The sequence below is a fragment of the Corticium candelabrum genome, chromosome 10, assembly GCF_963422355.1.
Source record: "Corticium candelabrum chromosome 10, ooCorCand1.1, whole genome shotgun sequence".
NCBI lineage: Eukaryota > Metazoa > Porifera > Homoscleromorpha > Homosclerophorida > Plakinidae > Corticium > Corticium candelabrum.
In genome coordinates this window covers 2,563,619-2,580,682 of record NC_085094.1, presented here as the reverse complement: position 1 = coordinate 2,580,682, position 17,064 = coordinate 2,563,619, and positions in this window count along the sequence as shown.

Genomic DNA, 17,064 nt, shown 5'->3' with positions numbered 1-17,064 from the left:
ACTTTCCTGGCATTACTCCCGGATGGGCGTTTATGCGTGGGGGCACTCTTGGACAAAGAACTCACAAGCAATTGCTTTTCTCGACTCAGAAGTATAAATGAGAAACTGGTGAACTCGGTATAGGCAGACCGATGGCTTTGGCACAGTAAGAGTGTGACATACAGGTACATTTGGGCTTTAGTGTCGAGTCCCAGTGTTTTCTCATTATCATTAATTGCTGCTGGATGTCTCCACCTAAGCTCCAGGAGAACAGTCAGCTCAAGCTCTTAAACTCCGAGTGTCATTCAGAGGCCCCGTCCTTGACTGGGAAACTATTGTCATTTGACGGGCTTATATAGCATTTGTCCAATAGCCGCCATGTGTGTGTGTGTGTGTGTGTGTGTGTGTGTGTGTGTGTGTGTGTGTGTGTGTGTGTGTGTGTGTGTGTGTGTGTGTGTGTGTGTGTGTCCGGTAACGCAGTCCCTGAGGCTAAACTTGACACCCGCTGACAGTTATCTGAGGAGTAGTCCGGATACTGGCAGTGGTTTCAGTTCTCTTGGTTTTGCAATCCAAGGAAGGAAGTTATTCATTTTTGCACAAGAGGTTGGCAAATTGCATTGGTCATTTCAAGATGGGAAACGAGAGCAGAAGAAAGGTCGAAGGAACTTGACTGTACGGTTTTGTCCTAGTAATTTGCCAGTTGCTCAGGAGCACAATCCAAGGGCCCCCGCTATCATAGTTTCTTTACTATGGGTGGCTTCAAGGTTCAAGGTTCAAAGTTCAGTGTGTCTGTTTACAAACAGACAGACAGACAGACAGACAAACAGACAGACACACAAACCTAAATCCTAAATTCATAAATTACGCACACACACACACACACACACACGTAATTCCTAAAATTAAAAAAATTACGATGTTAGGATTTAGGTGTGTGTGTTTGTATGTGTGTTGTGTGTGTGTGTGTGTGTGTGTGTGTGTGTGTGTGTGTGTGTGTGTGTGTGTGTGTGGTGTCGTGTGTGTGTCTGTCTGTCCGTCTGTCTGTCTATTTGTCTGTCTGTCCGTGTGTAGGGGTGCTCAAATCAAAGACAACACACTACGAGGTTGGTTTCTTCGCTGGATAATACCCGATTGGTATTCAAGCTTCCTAAAAAGCTACGATACTGCCAACTAATTGTTCTTAAGAGCTGCAAGTCTCAGCAAATTTTCAAACTAATGTTCGAATTAATTATATCCTGGATATGTATGTTGACTGTAGTACCAGTCAAAAGAAAATGAAATATGTACACTTTGACGTGCTACAATATTTAGTAAATAACAACTAATAAGCCTGTAAAACAGTTCTTGTGTTTTTATTACAATAGGACACGACGGCTAAGTGGCAGGTGACAAGAATCATGCAACCCCAATGCCCGGATAGAACGCGTCCATGTCTTGCACCGCCTTTCTAGACACCTTGGTTGCGCTAGGATTGATAACGCTGTAGCTGCATGCTACAATGCCGAGCGTACGTACAGTAGGTTACACGCAGGGCTACCTCGTCGACATATAAATGCATCACAATCGCAAGAGGTCGATAATTCTACAGTCTACTGTCTACGTACTGCCGCATTTCTGTCTGACAACTCTGTGGCGGTAATTCGAGAGGTGTAGCTATTTTGCCGTTGTAATACGTGTTTGATCTTCTTACCGGTGCGTCGTTCGTCGACTACTGCGGTCTCATCTTCCCTTCCATCAACCTGTCCACTCGTAGGTTCGTTTCCAGTGTCGTGGTAACGTTCATAATGATTATATATGTTCATAACATTGCCTGAACCTTGTTGAACATTGCTTGCTTGGGTCTGAAACGTTGCATCACCGCTCTGTCTGGTTTGAACTTTCAGCCTCACTGCAGGTACGCAAGCTGGTCGGCTGGTCTAACTCTCTCATTTGCCGTAAGTCCTCCGCCGTTTCTGCACCTGTTTGAGCAATCAGACTTTGTACATACTAGCAATAGCTCTGGTATTGACCTTCAAGCTAGAGTACCTTCCGCCATTTTTTGCGTTAGTTAGATGGTGGACTTTGCAAAGTCTAATAGATATCTAGCAGCTGGTGCAGGTAGATCAGCACGTCAGCGTTCGCTGTGTCCAGTCCAGGTGTCTCAGTACAAAGTATCCCGTATAATGTATCCTACCCGGATAGTATATTCTATCCGGCCGGATACTTTATCGGTAGACTATCTGGGTGACAGCTTGCTGTTCACTGTGTCCGATAGCTTACCAGTTTGTTTCAATGAACATCAGAGGCGACAGGAACAAACCTCGTAATCCCAAACTTCGCGCATGCAGAAGTTAGTCTACTCTCGAACTTCAAAACCAGAGAGCGCGAGAAGCGCACGACTTTCAGGAGGCTGTTTGCGCAAGTGCAACTTAGTTTTTGCGTGAGTGTAACCAAATGGTGGATACGCATATACGGCTCTGGGCTAACTCTATGACTGCTTTCCACTAAATGCACTGGGCCTATCAGGCTCTAATTACATTGCAGTTAGCATCTCAAACAACAGACTGTTTCAACCAGACAATCACCAGGAACGTCAGTCAGTAGATGCATGCGATCTAGCGTTTGCAATCTGGGCTCTCCGGGTTTCCCACAATACAGATATCCCAAGCACCGGCGTGGAGTCGGGGTGGGGAAGGGTGGGGAGATGGGGGAGGGGAGGTGGGAAGGGGAGGTGCGGAGGGGAGGTGGGGAGGGGAGGTGGGGAGGGGAGGTGGGGAGGGAAGGTGGGGAGGGGAGGTGTGTGTGGGAGGGGAGGTGTGTGTGGGAGGGGAGGTGGGGGAGGGGAGGTGTGTGTGGGAGGGGAGGTGTGTGTGGGGGAGGGGAGGTGTGTGTGGGGGGGGAGGGGAGGTGTGTGTGGGGAATGGGGGTGGGAGTGGAGGGGGTGGGGGTGGTGGTGGTGGTAGTGGTGGTGGGGGAGTGGGTGTGGGAGGAGTGGGTGTGGGAGGAGTGGGTGTGGGAGGAGTGGGGTTGGAGGGAGTGGGGGTTGAAGTGGGGGAGACTATAGCACCCCAAACATTTTGGGCGTGTCACTTCGCTTCAAGCAATACTATCATTTTAAGTTACTAAACAGTGACAGTCCTCTTAATCTCAGAGTAGTATGTTGACGATCGACGACGACTCTAACTATATCTCTATGACAACACACATCATCATTAGTTTACAGTATGATAAAACCAGTGTAGAAAAGTCGTAGACACTTAAGGAGAATAGAATTTCTTGCGGCTTCGCTACCTAATTAGTGATTTGCTTGCACTCCACGGTACTTGCTCCACCGGTATATTCTATTTATTAAGTAGAAAACTATATCTAGACCTATATTGCTCACTACATTACAAAATGCTAAAATTGGTCAACGTCATTTGCACTGAATTGGTCTTCTAGATTCTATTGTCATCGAGATGCCATTTAATTTTGACGATCGCAGCGAACCATGAAAAGCTTTGTGGCACAAAAGGTAACAGTGTTTCCATGCACTCCTTTATAATTAGGCGCACACTGTTGGAACAGTACTCAGTTCCACATGTGCAGTTTATTTGTAACCTAAAATTAATTCCAATTTACTTAGATATCCACAAACTGCAAGCTAGAAAAGTAGAACATGGGCGTGGCTTTTTGTGAGAAACGGGCGTGGTTTGCGGCCTAATTTATCAGTCTCCAAACTTGAGGACCACGCTACGCCGGTGTCCCAAGTCTGTGACAAATAGCCAACGAAGTGTGATTTGGGTTTCTCTGTCACTAGAAAAACAGTAAGCCAAGCATACCTATACGTGTACAATCGTCTTCAGGACTTATTTAATTGTTTGGAGGTGCAGCAAAACAGAAGTATTGCCAACTAGAAAGCATCATGCAGAGACAAGTAGCATGAGTAGACACTAAAACATCGGCGTGCACGGGGAAGAATAATTGTTTGTTTTATATCTCTAATTAATATTGTATACGCAACAGACACGATCCTTACATTTCACTAATGCTTATGTAGCAGCGAGAGCACCGAAGGTGGGGCAAAAGCCAAAGACAACTGTATTGGTGTGAAAAACCTTATATAGGTGGAGTGGCTATAGTATACTTCCGTATGAATATACTACAAATCTCCTCCTACTAGAGTGAAATGTCCTTAGTAACGAAGCATAACTAAACAACACAAACTAGCGTACAACTAAAACTAAAGAACTACATGTGTGACTAAACAAAAGAGTCTTCAAAACGAACAGGAGGAATGCCAGCGTTCGAACGACGAGAACGTACTGGGTAACTGGCTGTAGATTCTATACAGCCTTCATCAGAAAGCATCTTATCAAACTGAGCCACGTAACCCCATTTGTCATCAATAACTTGTTTGACGTTCAAATTCTGCTGTGTTTGCTGGTGACAAAGAATAGGGAGCTAGATTGACTGGAGGGTGATCACCAGTATCTAGAGACTGAGTGATAACTGAGGTATGTACCAGATCGTCCGAGCTTTGTGCAAATACATCTAAATACTGATTGAGCAAAGCAGTTGACCGTTGTGTTTGAGATGGTGTAAAATCACTGTTCACTGTTGGCTATCCGGCAGAACAGGAACTCAGACATGCGTCCACGTTTGAAGATTCCATCTCTGAAATAGGAAAGCTGAATGAAGGATCTAGAAGAACTGGAGTAGACTAAAACACAATAATCACACAAATACGACCAGTTGAACCATTCAGGTTAGTGGAAGTTGAAGTACTATCTTCTTCTTCAAATACACCAACAATTAATTGACAAAGTGGCACAGTGATCAGAATAGTTACCACAGAAGTAACGGTTTCATCCGAGTAATTAACTGACTACATTGAGTAAATCAGAACCGAGGAGGACTGGAAAATGAATGTAAAGTCAGGAAGAACAGCAAAAGAATGTATGATTTGCATGTTGCCAAGAGACAATGAAAGATCGACATTACAAATAGCTGGAATTTGACCGCCATTAGCAGCAATGAGATCCACCGAGCCCGTGATACTGGATCAGCGACAATTTCGAGAAATGTAGAAGAAACAAGAGACGACACAGCACCAGAATCAATAATGCATGAGGTGGGGCTGTAACTTTTGCGGTCAAGGTGCAAACAGGAACATGTGGCGTACTGACTGATGATCATAAATCATTCTCGAAAACATAGACCGAATTATGAGATGGTTTTAGTTGAGAATGGTGATCGAGTAACGACACCCGTAGGTTGAGATTGACGAGTGGAGTCGTATGTATTGTCGCTGGTAATGTGTTACCTGAGATCTCACAAGATGGGCGGAAGTAAAAATAGCTACGCGCTGATTGATGGGCGGTGGCTGCTTTGGCTAATCGCTTGCGACAGTCAGCGATACGATGACCGTACTTCTTGCAACGACCTCGAAATGAAGAGGCTGGCGAACGTGTGGTTTGAGAAGAGTAATCATTGCGTGGAGGAACAGAATCAAAAACAGATTACGCTTGAAGTAGCTTCAAAACTTCTTCTTGTTGGCTTAGTAGCTGGGATTGCTGAAGAACGAACTGTTGAAGCAGTTGAGTTGAGGAATCATGAGAAGTGGAGGTGGACGTGGCAGATGTGACACGTAGGTTGACACCTAACTGACCAAATGTAGGTGGCTGCGAAGAATTGCGATGAACTAGACCTACGTAGCATTCTTTTTGAACAATAGTACTGTGTGCCCTTTGCCAAATACGTTCTGCTTTCTGGGCACTAGAAACAGCAGCAAATAAAATTAGTGGGTTGATTACTAGGATCCAATTCTATTTGAAATTCTAGTAGAAGACACTCTGGAAACCATGTAATGACTGCTAGTTCCGGTAGTACATTATCTTGGGCGCGGTTTAGTTGTAGGAGAGTGCGACAAAAGCGAGAAGGATGGGCAGAAGCAGCCTTGTTTTCCCCTGTTGAATCGACATCAACTTTCGTGTAAGTGTCAAATAATTAAGATTGTTTAGGCCGAAATGGATTCTCAAAAAATGTAACGAACGCATCCCATGACGGAGCATCATCTTCTTGAAGGGAGGACAGAAATGCACGATATTCTGCGCGAGCACAACCAGCGAGAGACTGTGGATTGTCGAAGTCGAATTGTAGGACGCCATTGGTGTAAATCAGAAACAGACTGGACGTGGAACAACCACCTGTCAAGATCCTCACCGTCGTCTCCTCAAAACTTATCAAGCTGCACAGGCAGTAGCGAAAGAGAAAGTGCTGATATCCTGACTGCGAATAGTACGAATAGACAAATTATTATATAGATCAAACTCATGATCACCTGCAGCTGATAGGGCTTGTGATCTCTGGCGTCTCTTCGGCGGCATAGTAGATAAACTGCACTGAAGGTAGGGGTCGACTACTAATGTGTTCTCTACCAATTGTGGCAGCGAGAGCACCGAGGCTGGTGCAAAAGCCAAAGACAATTAATTAACTATATTGGTGTAACAACACCCTAGAGGTAACACAAAAGAGGAGTGGCTGTATATACTCCTGTATGAATACACTACACTTACTATCCTGCACTATGTGTATTTGCAATAACTGTAGTGAAAACTTGTAATGCTGTACTAAAGCTAGAAGTAATACAAGAAGTAGTTAATTTAGCTGCACATTCTCAGTCTCACACACTGGCAAAACGAAAAGTACATACCCGACAAATAGTTTACACTGACCTGCACTCTGTAGTATGTACAACAAAATTCACGGAGAAAAGCGTTTAGAATTTCCTTACCCCAGAATACCAAAGTTCACAAAAATGGCAATTCAAACAAAACAGGGCAAACGGATGACGAAAGAAAACTTTCCTGTTACTATAGTATACTTATATAAATATATACAGACATGTACAACAGTCATTAAACAGTTTGTTTGCAATGAATCATCATGTCGAATGCCTCAGAGAGCTTCGCAGAATATGTGGCAAAAGGTCCAACAGAACTGATCTTCGATTTCCTGGCAGTGGACTTCAAGTTGAATTGAAAAGCTTGTTCGGAGCTGATGTGATATAAGATTCCTTCCAGATCCATCCCACAGCAATATGTGTTAGATATTACGTGCCTCTTCGAGGCTTTATGCAAAGAGAGAGTCCTGCCATGCCAGTGGCAAAGAATAGTATTCTACAACAACAAAAGTTAGATGGCAAATCCATCACGACAATTCGAGGCAAACAGGAACAGTGCGAGACTGGAAGAGACAGTAAACTTCAGACATCTAATAATTTTGCTTCTGCGAACAAGGACGTCACGTACCTCAGTTACAGAAAAAGAAAAATTTTTGCGGAGTAAAATTTCGCATTTTCACTTTCAGTGACCATTTCGCGATTGGAAACAAGTCACGTGATTCTATCACGTGTTGGTAGAAATCACACTGCTGAAGTGGTTGAGACGAGCCGGGGATGAGAAGAAACGACCATGTTTTATACCTCAACCTAATGGCGTTCCAAGATTGCGTCCGCCCGTCAGCAGTAAAGGCTGCAAATAACTTGTACACGAGGGTCGTCTCCAGAGGAAACGGTATGCTCCAGCCGCAAAACGTTAAGTCAATTGTCAGTCAAAGATGATTGAATTAATTATGGCTGAACAGTTGCTGTTAACAGAACAAAATTTCAAAATGGCAGCTTTCTGTTGTTATATATTAAATGGGTACTTCAAAGAAATACATCACAAAGTTTTCTGTAATCGTACAAATCATGTTTTGCTCTGCTTTAGCTAGCAATAACTCGATCAGACTACAGCGTCTCGTCGCGAGACTTTGCTATGTAAAGTGGGCCAGAACCGCCATCGGTTAGTGAGCCTACAAGAACCATGCACTACGTGATACGTTACCATAGCAGTAAAATAGTCATAAGATATCTTTCAGTTGAAAACAACACGCGAGGCACGTGACTAGCTATATCATAAGTCACCTGATCACAATACAGATCTACATGGCTGACAAGGGCAAATCAACGCTCTCCGTTTCTCAGCGTGTGCTTCTCTATGGCACTCCTATCGTTTCAACGATAGCGTGCGCTCTTCTGGTATTTTGGCTGTCACAACTTCAGAATCGGATTGTTGAGCAAGAAACAGACAGACTTCGCTTCGAACAATGGTGGAAAGCCGCGACCTCTGACATTGCACAGACTCGAAAGGCTCGTTCATCCGACAGTGAAAGTATTGACTATCATCTCCAAAAATTGGCTGCAGCACAAGTAAGTCAAATGCAGCTTATTTGTTATAGTCTATAGCACCGTATACACCTTCACAATGCGCCATTGTTCGCAAAAGCTATTGTTGCCAATTAACATCGTGGTTGTGTTTCCTTTATGCATCATACAATTACAGCATGATTTCTACGTAAAGTGTGCCGTTTTTGCAAACCTATAATGCTTTTTGTGGAGTGCTCAGAGTTCTTCCATCACTAGTAATTGGATGGTGATGAGTGATGAGCAAGCTACCTTGAATGTTCTATTGTCTACTTGTCAACTTACATTCTCACCAATTGGTTGAATAGCTATTGTACTAGGGACATTTGGTTCACGGAGACTATTTGCTTCGTATTTGTTACTTGCATGGCTAGCGTATATAGCTTAACTAAGAGAGTAGTAAACTAAAACAGAAACACCAAAGGCATGGCACAAAGTCGTTGCATCTTGACGACTAGAAGAAAACGGCATTAAAATCTCTGCATGCGTAACCGTGTTTTTGCCTTCGGTTCTAGGACTCACCGCTCAAGAGCAAACTCTCTAGAACAAGTAAGATAGGCATAGCCCGCGGCAAACTAAAATCGAGGCATTTGATGGTTTTGACAGCAGACAACACGTATTCAGTCTAGCTAAAGCTTGACGTGGCAAACGTATCCTATACTATAATACGACAACCCAATTTCCATCTGAATGGATGGATGGATGTCTGTCCGTAACGCGCCGATCGACACGACGTCGGTCTCGGATCGCCGCGAAACGTGGCGGCCCGGTCGAGTTTGAGTCGAATTTCGCACGGACTGCCTCCGACGGCAGAAACGAGATTTCGGCGGCCTGAAATGAGATACGCCGGAGTTTGTTTGTTCAACTAACCGAGTATGCTGGTATGACGTGCACTCGCCAGCCACTGCACACCATCCTCTAAGTCCCACAACTGGTATAGTGCAAGATGCGCCGGCTGCAGTCAGAGTGAGCCGACTCAACGGACCGCTTTGTGTGCGTGCGTCCGTTCGGGCGGCTTTTGCGTGGGTGTGATAGATTGCCACGGCACAGACTGCCACTGCCCATAGGGCAGGGTAGTACTAGTATTATATTATAACACGACTCGACAATCACATGGCCGTATATCAGCGATACCAATAACATTCACATACACGCACACAGGCGCACAAACACGCGCACGCAATACGCATTCGCACACGCGCAAACACGCAGACAAACACAGACACGAACACGCACGCACGCACGCACACACACACACACACACACACACACACACACACGCATGCACACGCACACAAAAATGAACAAATGTTAGGCCCTTCACGTCGTTCGACGTCGACCCTATAACGTCAGTTGCAAAGATAGATCTCCTTATAGTATAGAGACAAAGCTTCCACTTGGAGGCTTAGGGCCAGCGCAAAAACTCACCTGGAGCTGCCCAGAGTCATCCAGGAGCACTGTTTATAGCGTAGCTCTGAGACTGGACACCAAGGCCTATACGTACGTACTGTACCCGTCTGCTGCGAGATGTTTCTGTGAAGTCAGCGGTCTTGTTCACCCAATTCAATGCCCGGTATTAATTGATACCCTGAATTCGAGAGAGCCAATTGCGTGTGAGTTCCTTATCTAAGAAAATTACGCCGGTGACCATCTCGTAATTGAACCAGTGACCCAAAGGTACTCGATGCTTCCATTCTCCAAATGCACTCTTTAACCAATTGAGCTTCATGCAGTCGACACACACACATGCGCTCGCGCGCTCGTGCTCGCGCGCTCGTGCTCGCGCACAGACACAGACACAGACACAGACACAGACACAGACACAGACACAGACACCGACACAGACGCACACACAGACACACACACAGACACACAGACACACAGACACACAGACACACAGACACACACACACACACACACACACACACACACACACACAGACAGACAGACAGACAGACAGACAGACAGACAGACAGACAGACAGACAGACAGACACACACACACACACACGCACGCACACACAGACACACACACACACACACACACACACACACACACAGACACACACACACACACACACACACACACACACACACACACACACACACACACACACACACACACGCACACACACAAGCACGCACACACACACACGCGTGCAGTAAGAAATCGGTAAACTTGGAACTCTGATGGTTTTCGGATGTACTGACTCATGGACTCACTTTATATATAAGATGACTCTCTAAACGACTGAGCTACAACACACACACACACACACACACACACACACACACACACACACACACACACACACACACACACACACACACACACACACACACACACACACACACACACACACACCTTACGTTTTTACTCACCACAACTTTCAAAATCACACTAACTCGACTCTACACAACCGGCGTATATATATAGCGATCCTACCCCAGTTATTCAATTAACCCCACCCAAATTCCCTTATATGGTAGCCCAAAAGTCAAACTGTGGCTTCTCGTTAGTCACGTGTTACACCACATTATCTCGAGTCGAAACTTTACAAGTTTCTGCTCCATCTGCATTATCAACGTTGTCAATCGAACGGCTCAAAAAGTCAACTGCATTGTTTTCTCGTCCGTAATATTTTCGATCTTTATGTTGAATCCTTGCAAATACAGAGCCCAGCGCATGATACGGTCGTTTATGTACTTCGCCCTGTTTAGGTATTGGAGCGGTTGGTGATCCGTTTGAACCCGAAACTCACGTGCGTACAAGTAAGGGTGAAACTTCCTGATCGCCCACATCACGGCGAGGCATTCCCTTTCGATTGTGGAGTACCGTCTTTCAGCGGACGTCAGCTTTTTGTTCCGACACCCAACCGTTAACAAGCTGTTATCGTGCTCATGGAGCAGAACAGCCCCAATACCAACTTCGGACGCATCATCTCGTAGCGCATAGGATTTATCGTGGTCTGGTAGATTTAGCACTGACTTGCTGGTGACTGCGTTTTTCAATGTTCTGTACGCTGCCTTTTGTGCCTCTTTCCACTCAATTCGGTTTGGCTGACCCTTCTTTGTAAGGTCTGTCAAAGGCACAGCTATAGCACCAAAATTAGGAACGAAGTCACGGTAGAAGAATACCAATACTATAAAGGATCGGAGCTCTATCTTCGTCGTCGGTCGCGGTGCATCACGTACCTTGCGTACGTTTTCTTCATCGGGTTCGATGATTCCCTTGCCGATGTGATGACCGATAAAATCCAGAGAATCGGCCCCAATTAGACACTTTGATGGTCGGACTGTCAACCCTGCCTTCGCAATCCGGTCCAACGTTTCTCGCAGAGCGACCATATGTTCCTGCCCAGTAGGCGCATGAACGATCGTATTGTCCACGTATAAGTCAACTGCGGCCAGCCCCTGGATAATCTTCCTCATGGCTCGCACCAGAGTAGCACCAGAATTAATCATTCCGAATGGCATTCTCAAACACTCATAGCATCCGTCTGGAGTAAGGAAAGCGGTTTTATAGACGACTTCTTTGGCTACGGGAATTTGCCAATACCTCTTGCTCAAGTCGAGTTTAGAGAAATATCTACTCTTCCCAAACTTTTGTGTTAGCGCGGAATAGATGTCACTGGTTCGGAATCAGGTAACGTAATACGGTTGAGCCGGCGGTATTCAATGCATATGCGATTGGTTCCATCAAGTTTGCAAACCATGACAACAGGCTAAGAGTACGGCGACTCCGACGGGCGTATGACGATCATGTCAATCATCCTTTGGATATCCTCTTGCAAAGACTTGCGTACACTATAGGGGACGACTTATAGTCTACAGCGCACTGATATAGCAACCGGCAACCGTATGCGACGTTCTGTTAAATTCGTTGTTCCAGGGAGATCAGTAAACACGCACTCAAATTCCTTTAGCAGTCTCGTGGCCTCCAAAACCTGATCGGAACTAAGCTCACTTCCATATTTTACGTGGTCAAAGGTCTCAGTAGCCAAGCAAGTGCACAGTCAAGCAACTCATAGTTGATCACTGCTTCTCCCGTCACCCTCTCCGTTGCTTCAATGACGGAAGAACAAACGGTATTTAACACCGGTCCTCCATTGTGTTCGTCCATGGAACAAAATGCTTTCTTCTCCCGTTCGTGGAATCTATTCAGAAGATTGATGTGGTGCACCTTGGTTTTGCCCCCGACGTCAATTCTATAGTCATTCAATCCGACTCTTTCCTTCACTACATTCGGCCCTTCCATTTCATTAATAGTTTGATCGTGTCCGTAGGTAGAAGAACAAGGGCTATTTCACTCTCATACAGTTCACGATGTCTAGCTTTCAGATAGTAATACCTATTCTGGTGTCGCTGTGCCGTCTGTAGCTCCTCGCAAGCTATCCTTAACGTGTCCTCGAGTCTTCTCTTACCTCGGTAACGTACTTGTAGCTCGTCCGCACGTCCACATCATCTCCTTCTCCTGTCCATAGTCGGCGAAGAATACGCATAGGACCCTGCACTTTCCGTCCATAAATCAGTTCAAAGAACGAACACCCTGTAGACTCGTGAGTTGCTTCTCGATACGGAAATAGGAGTGCGTCTATGTACCGGTTCCACTGCATAGGCTTCTCCGTACACGAGCGTCTTAACATTGTCCTCAGTGTGCCATTAAACTTCTCCACCAGACCATTGCACATTGGGTGGTATGGTGTAGTGGTGAGTTGGCGTATACTCAACAATAGAGAGACTTCTTTCATGCAATCAGAAATAAATTGGGTGCCTAGGTCACTTAGCACTTCCTCTGGCATTCCCACTCGGCTGTAGATGTCAACAAAAGCCTCAGCCACCGAATCGATACTAATATTCTTAAGTGGAATGGCTTCTGGGTATCTGGTAGCAGAGTCAATGAACGTCAAGATGTACCAGTGTCCAGCATTACTAGAAGGTAAGATCGGTCCTACTAAGGCCACTGCCACTCTCTTGAAAGGAACATTTATCAAAGGAGTACTCTGCAACGGCACTCTGGCACAATCTCTTATCTTTTTCGTACGCTGACAAACTTCACATTACTTGCAAAATTGTAACACATCCTTTCTCACTCCAGGCCAATAGAAGTTGCTGAAGACTTTGTCAGCAGTCTTCTTCGATCCCAAATGACCACTCAATATTGAATCATGAGCCAATTCCATGACTTCGTGACGGAGCGGTCTAGGAACGACCCCTTGCTTCACTGGCACTCCACCATTGACTCTAGGGTGAGTGTATGATCGATAGAGGATGTCATTCTTCACTTCATACGCCACAACGTGTTGCCCCTTGGTCTTGGGCTTCGTAAATTGCCAGTACTTCTTGACCGTGTCATCACCCCTTTGCAATTGCATCAAACGCTCCCTGTCTATTGCAACCGAATGCCTCTCTTCTGGAGCTAGCAATGGCACAGTGTCTTTCCTAACATCGCCTGAGCTCAGGTCACCGCTCCAGCCAAATGATGATTGGCATCTGGATCTTCTGCTCTTCTCGCCCCTGGGAAGTTGCCTATGATTACATCACATATAGGGATATTTAAACACAAAGCCTCTACTGTGCCCGACAAGTAAGGAGTGTCAATTTCAAAATGAGCCATCGGCACTTCCCTGACATTATTGTTGACCAATTGAATAAAACCGTATTCTCCCGCGTACTGATCTTCTCTTACGAATCGCTACTTGTTGATCACTCCACGGCATCCAGTGTCTCGTAGCGTCTCGACCTTGCTGTTACCCACCCTTCCTTCAACGAGAGGCATCTCCGCGCGATTAGTTCGCTTCCGTATTCCGGTGATGCTGACAAAAGGAACTGTCTCTCCTAAATCCAACACTAAGTATCCCATAGGATCATAATGGGATAGGTCAAGGACAGAAGCAAACTGCGACTGATACCTTGATGAAAGGCACCTGGCACCCACATCTTCTGACCCTCTCGTTCAAACCTCTTGCTGAAGTTCCTGCTCATGCTGATGCTTCCTTATGGCCGTCGCCGCTTTCTGCCGTGACTTCGCATCACCTGCTGTTCCACGCAGATTAGAGCAGCAATCTCTTGCCTCATGGCTCAGTTTGCTGCATATGTAACACCCATTCCACGGCTAAACTTGTATTCTGACGCTTTGTCCCCGAATTTCTTGCAAAGGTAGCACTGAACGCCTGGATTCTCCAGTACTGCTTCCTTAGGTTGAGCACATTTGACTTCCCCTGAACAAGAGAGGGGTTTGATTGATGTGTGGTCGGGACAGAGTAGAACTTGCGGTTATGGACTGTGAAAAATCTCTCCGCTACTTTACCTGCGCTAACTCAATGAGATTGGGTCTCTCTCTCTCTCTCTCTCTCTCTCTATCTCTATCTCTATCTCTATCTCACGAAGATGCGCTGCTAAATCTCTTAGACATGCGTTGATAAATTGTTCTCTTATGAACAGGTCTTTGATGCAGTTCGATGTGTCTGCAGTATGAGACAACAAGATCCATTTGTCAAGATACGTATTCAACCAAGTAATAGACTGCTCCTGGTTCTCGTACAGCCTCGGGCAATACTGTCTAAACTTGTTGCGGTATCCATCCGTCGTTAAGTCATAGCGCTAGAGTAAAGCTTCATTCAGTAAAACGAAGTTGACAGCAGCGTCGTCCGGCATTCTGGAATACACATCTAAAGCCTTAATAGTGAGAAACGCGCTTAAAGCTGTGGTCCATTCAGAGTCTGGCCAATCGTAACAGGCCCGCTGCTCTTTATATTTCATCGCTACTTTGTACTATCTATTTCATCAATAACTTCCTGAAAAGGTGGTAATTTAGGAAACCTGTCTAGTCGCTTACCACTACCAACTCCTGGCTCGGTAGTTATCTCCACTTGTGTGGCCGATTTCCTTTCTACTTTCCTCATCTCCAACTCGTGCTTACGATCCGCTTCTTTCGCGTCAACTTCTGACTGTAACCTCTTCAAGTCTCTTTCTCTCTGTCTCTCTTCTCTTTCAACTGATTGTTGCTCTGTCACGAATGCTTGCAGCGCTTCGCCGCTAAGGCTCATTCTCTTTCCCATTTCAATTAATCGCTTCATTCTACATACTTGACTTTACTCGCTCACCTTCCACACTCTTCTACTTGTGTCCTTCGTCTCACTTCTCGAATTGCTGCAGCGTTTTCGGCAGACGTTCCTTTCGCCTTTCTATTCCCGCCTGAGCCCCTAGTGTAACGGTCTTCTCAAAGGATAGGCGAATGCGTGGCACGCTACGTGAGCAGACGTTCGACGACGATCTGGATCGATGACACACACACACACACACACACACACACACACACACACACACACACACACACACACGCACACGCACACGCACACGCACACGCACAGAAACACACCTTCCGTGTTTACCCATTTCGACTTCCAAAATCACACCAATTCGACTCTACAAAACCGGCATATATATATATATATATATATATATATATATATAGCAATCTTATCCCAGTCATTCAATTAACCGACCCAAATTCCATTATATGGTAACCCAAAAGTCAAACTGTGGCTTCTCGTTAGACACGTGTTACAATGTGTGTGTGTGTGTGTGTGTGTGTGTGTGTGTGTGTGTGTGTGTGTGTGTGTGTGTGTGTGTGTGTGTGTGTGTGTGTGTGTGTGTGTGTGTGTGTGTGTGTGTGTGTGTGTGTGTGTGTGTGTGTGTGTGTGTGTTACCAGCAAACGGCATATAGTCTTTTTACTTCCTTGCAGGCCCCTGCCGTATCTCCAAATAGGGTAATTCTTCATAACTCAAAATACATTGCTTTGAAACTGCTCCCCTCCAAGTTGAAGTTTTGGGGACTCAACTTTGATTTCTATGGTCACCGTTATCAAGCGAGCGACTGAAACAGTCGGCGGGGTTGTTGTCCCGTTCTTTCATCGTCTAAACCCACATACTAAAACCTTGGAGAAACATAAAGCAGAGCACATTACGCGATCGCTAATTGATTTACTTTGCCTTACTCAGATACTCTAGGTCGGTCTGGACCGTAAACTCACAGTGTATAAGTACCGTACACACACGCGCGCACGCACGCACACACACACACACACACACACACACACAATATTATTTGACCGCCCATGCTACAGTTAGACATTCTCGTTCGATATCCTAATATTTTTGCTCTGCATTGGTGAGCTTGATGCTTTCATAAACACCTGCAAACAATTTTTTGTCATGACAATGAAGTAAGACGGATCCATGCAATACCGACTTTATATGTGGCTTTTCATGATCGGGGAGATGTAATACGGGTCAGCTGCATTTACCAGCTTTGTATATGCTCTCTTGTGATTCACACCACTTAATCTTGTTGGGTTGTTCCTTTGTAATAAGATTGGTTAGAAGTACAGCCTCAGCGCTGAAGTTGGGAATGAAGTCTATAGAAATGTCCCCAAGACCTAGGAAGGCTCGAAGCTCTTTTCTAGTCGTTGGTCGCGGTGCGTTGCCTATACTTTAAAAATCTTATCTTCGCTTGATTCGATTATACTTTCACCAAATTTCGTCGTCCCTTCAACAGTCCTGCGAACTTTTGGAAGTAATCCAACAATTTCTGGTACTTGTTCATTGGTAATCTCTCTCCTTACTTTACGTCTTCGAAGGATTCCATACTGAGGCACGTGCCGAGTTTTAATAATCCGATATCTTTTGCTGCTTTTTTGAGTCGTCCGTGGCTTCGATGATACCAGACCGTATACGGTTTTCAACATTGATCTTTGGACATAGTCATTAGTTCTTGTGTCAGCTCTTCACTTCGCACATGAAATATTTTTAGAAGATTGACATGATACGTTCTGAGTTTACCTCTCAGATTGACTCTATAGTTGTTGCAACTAAATA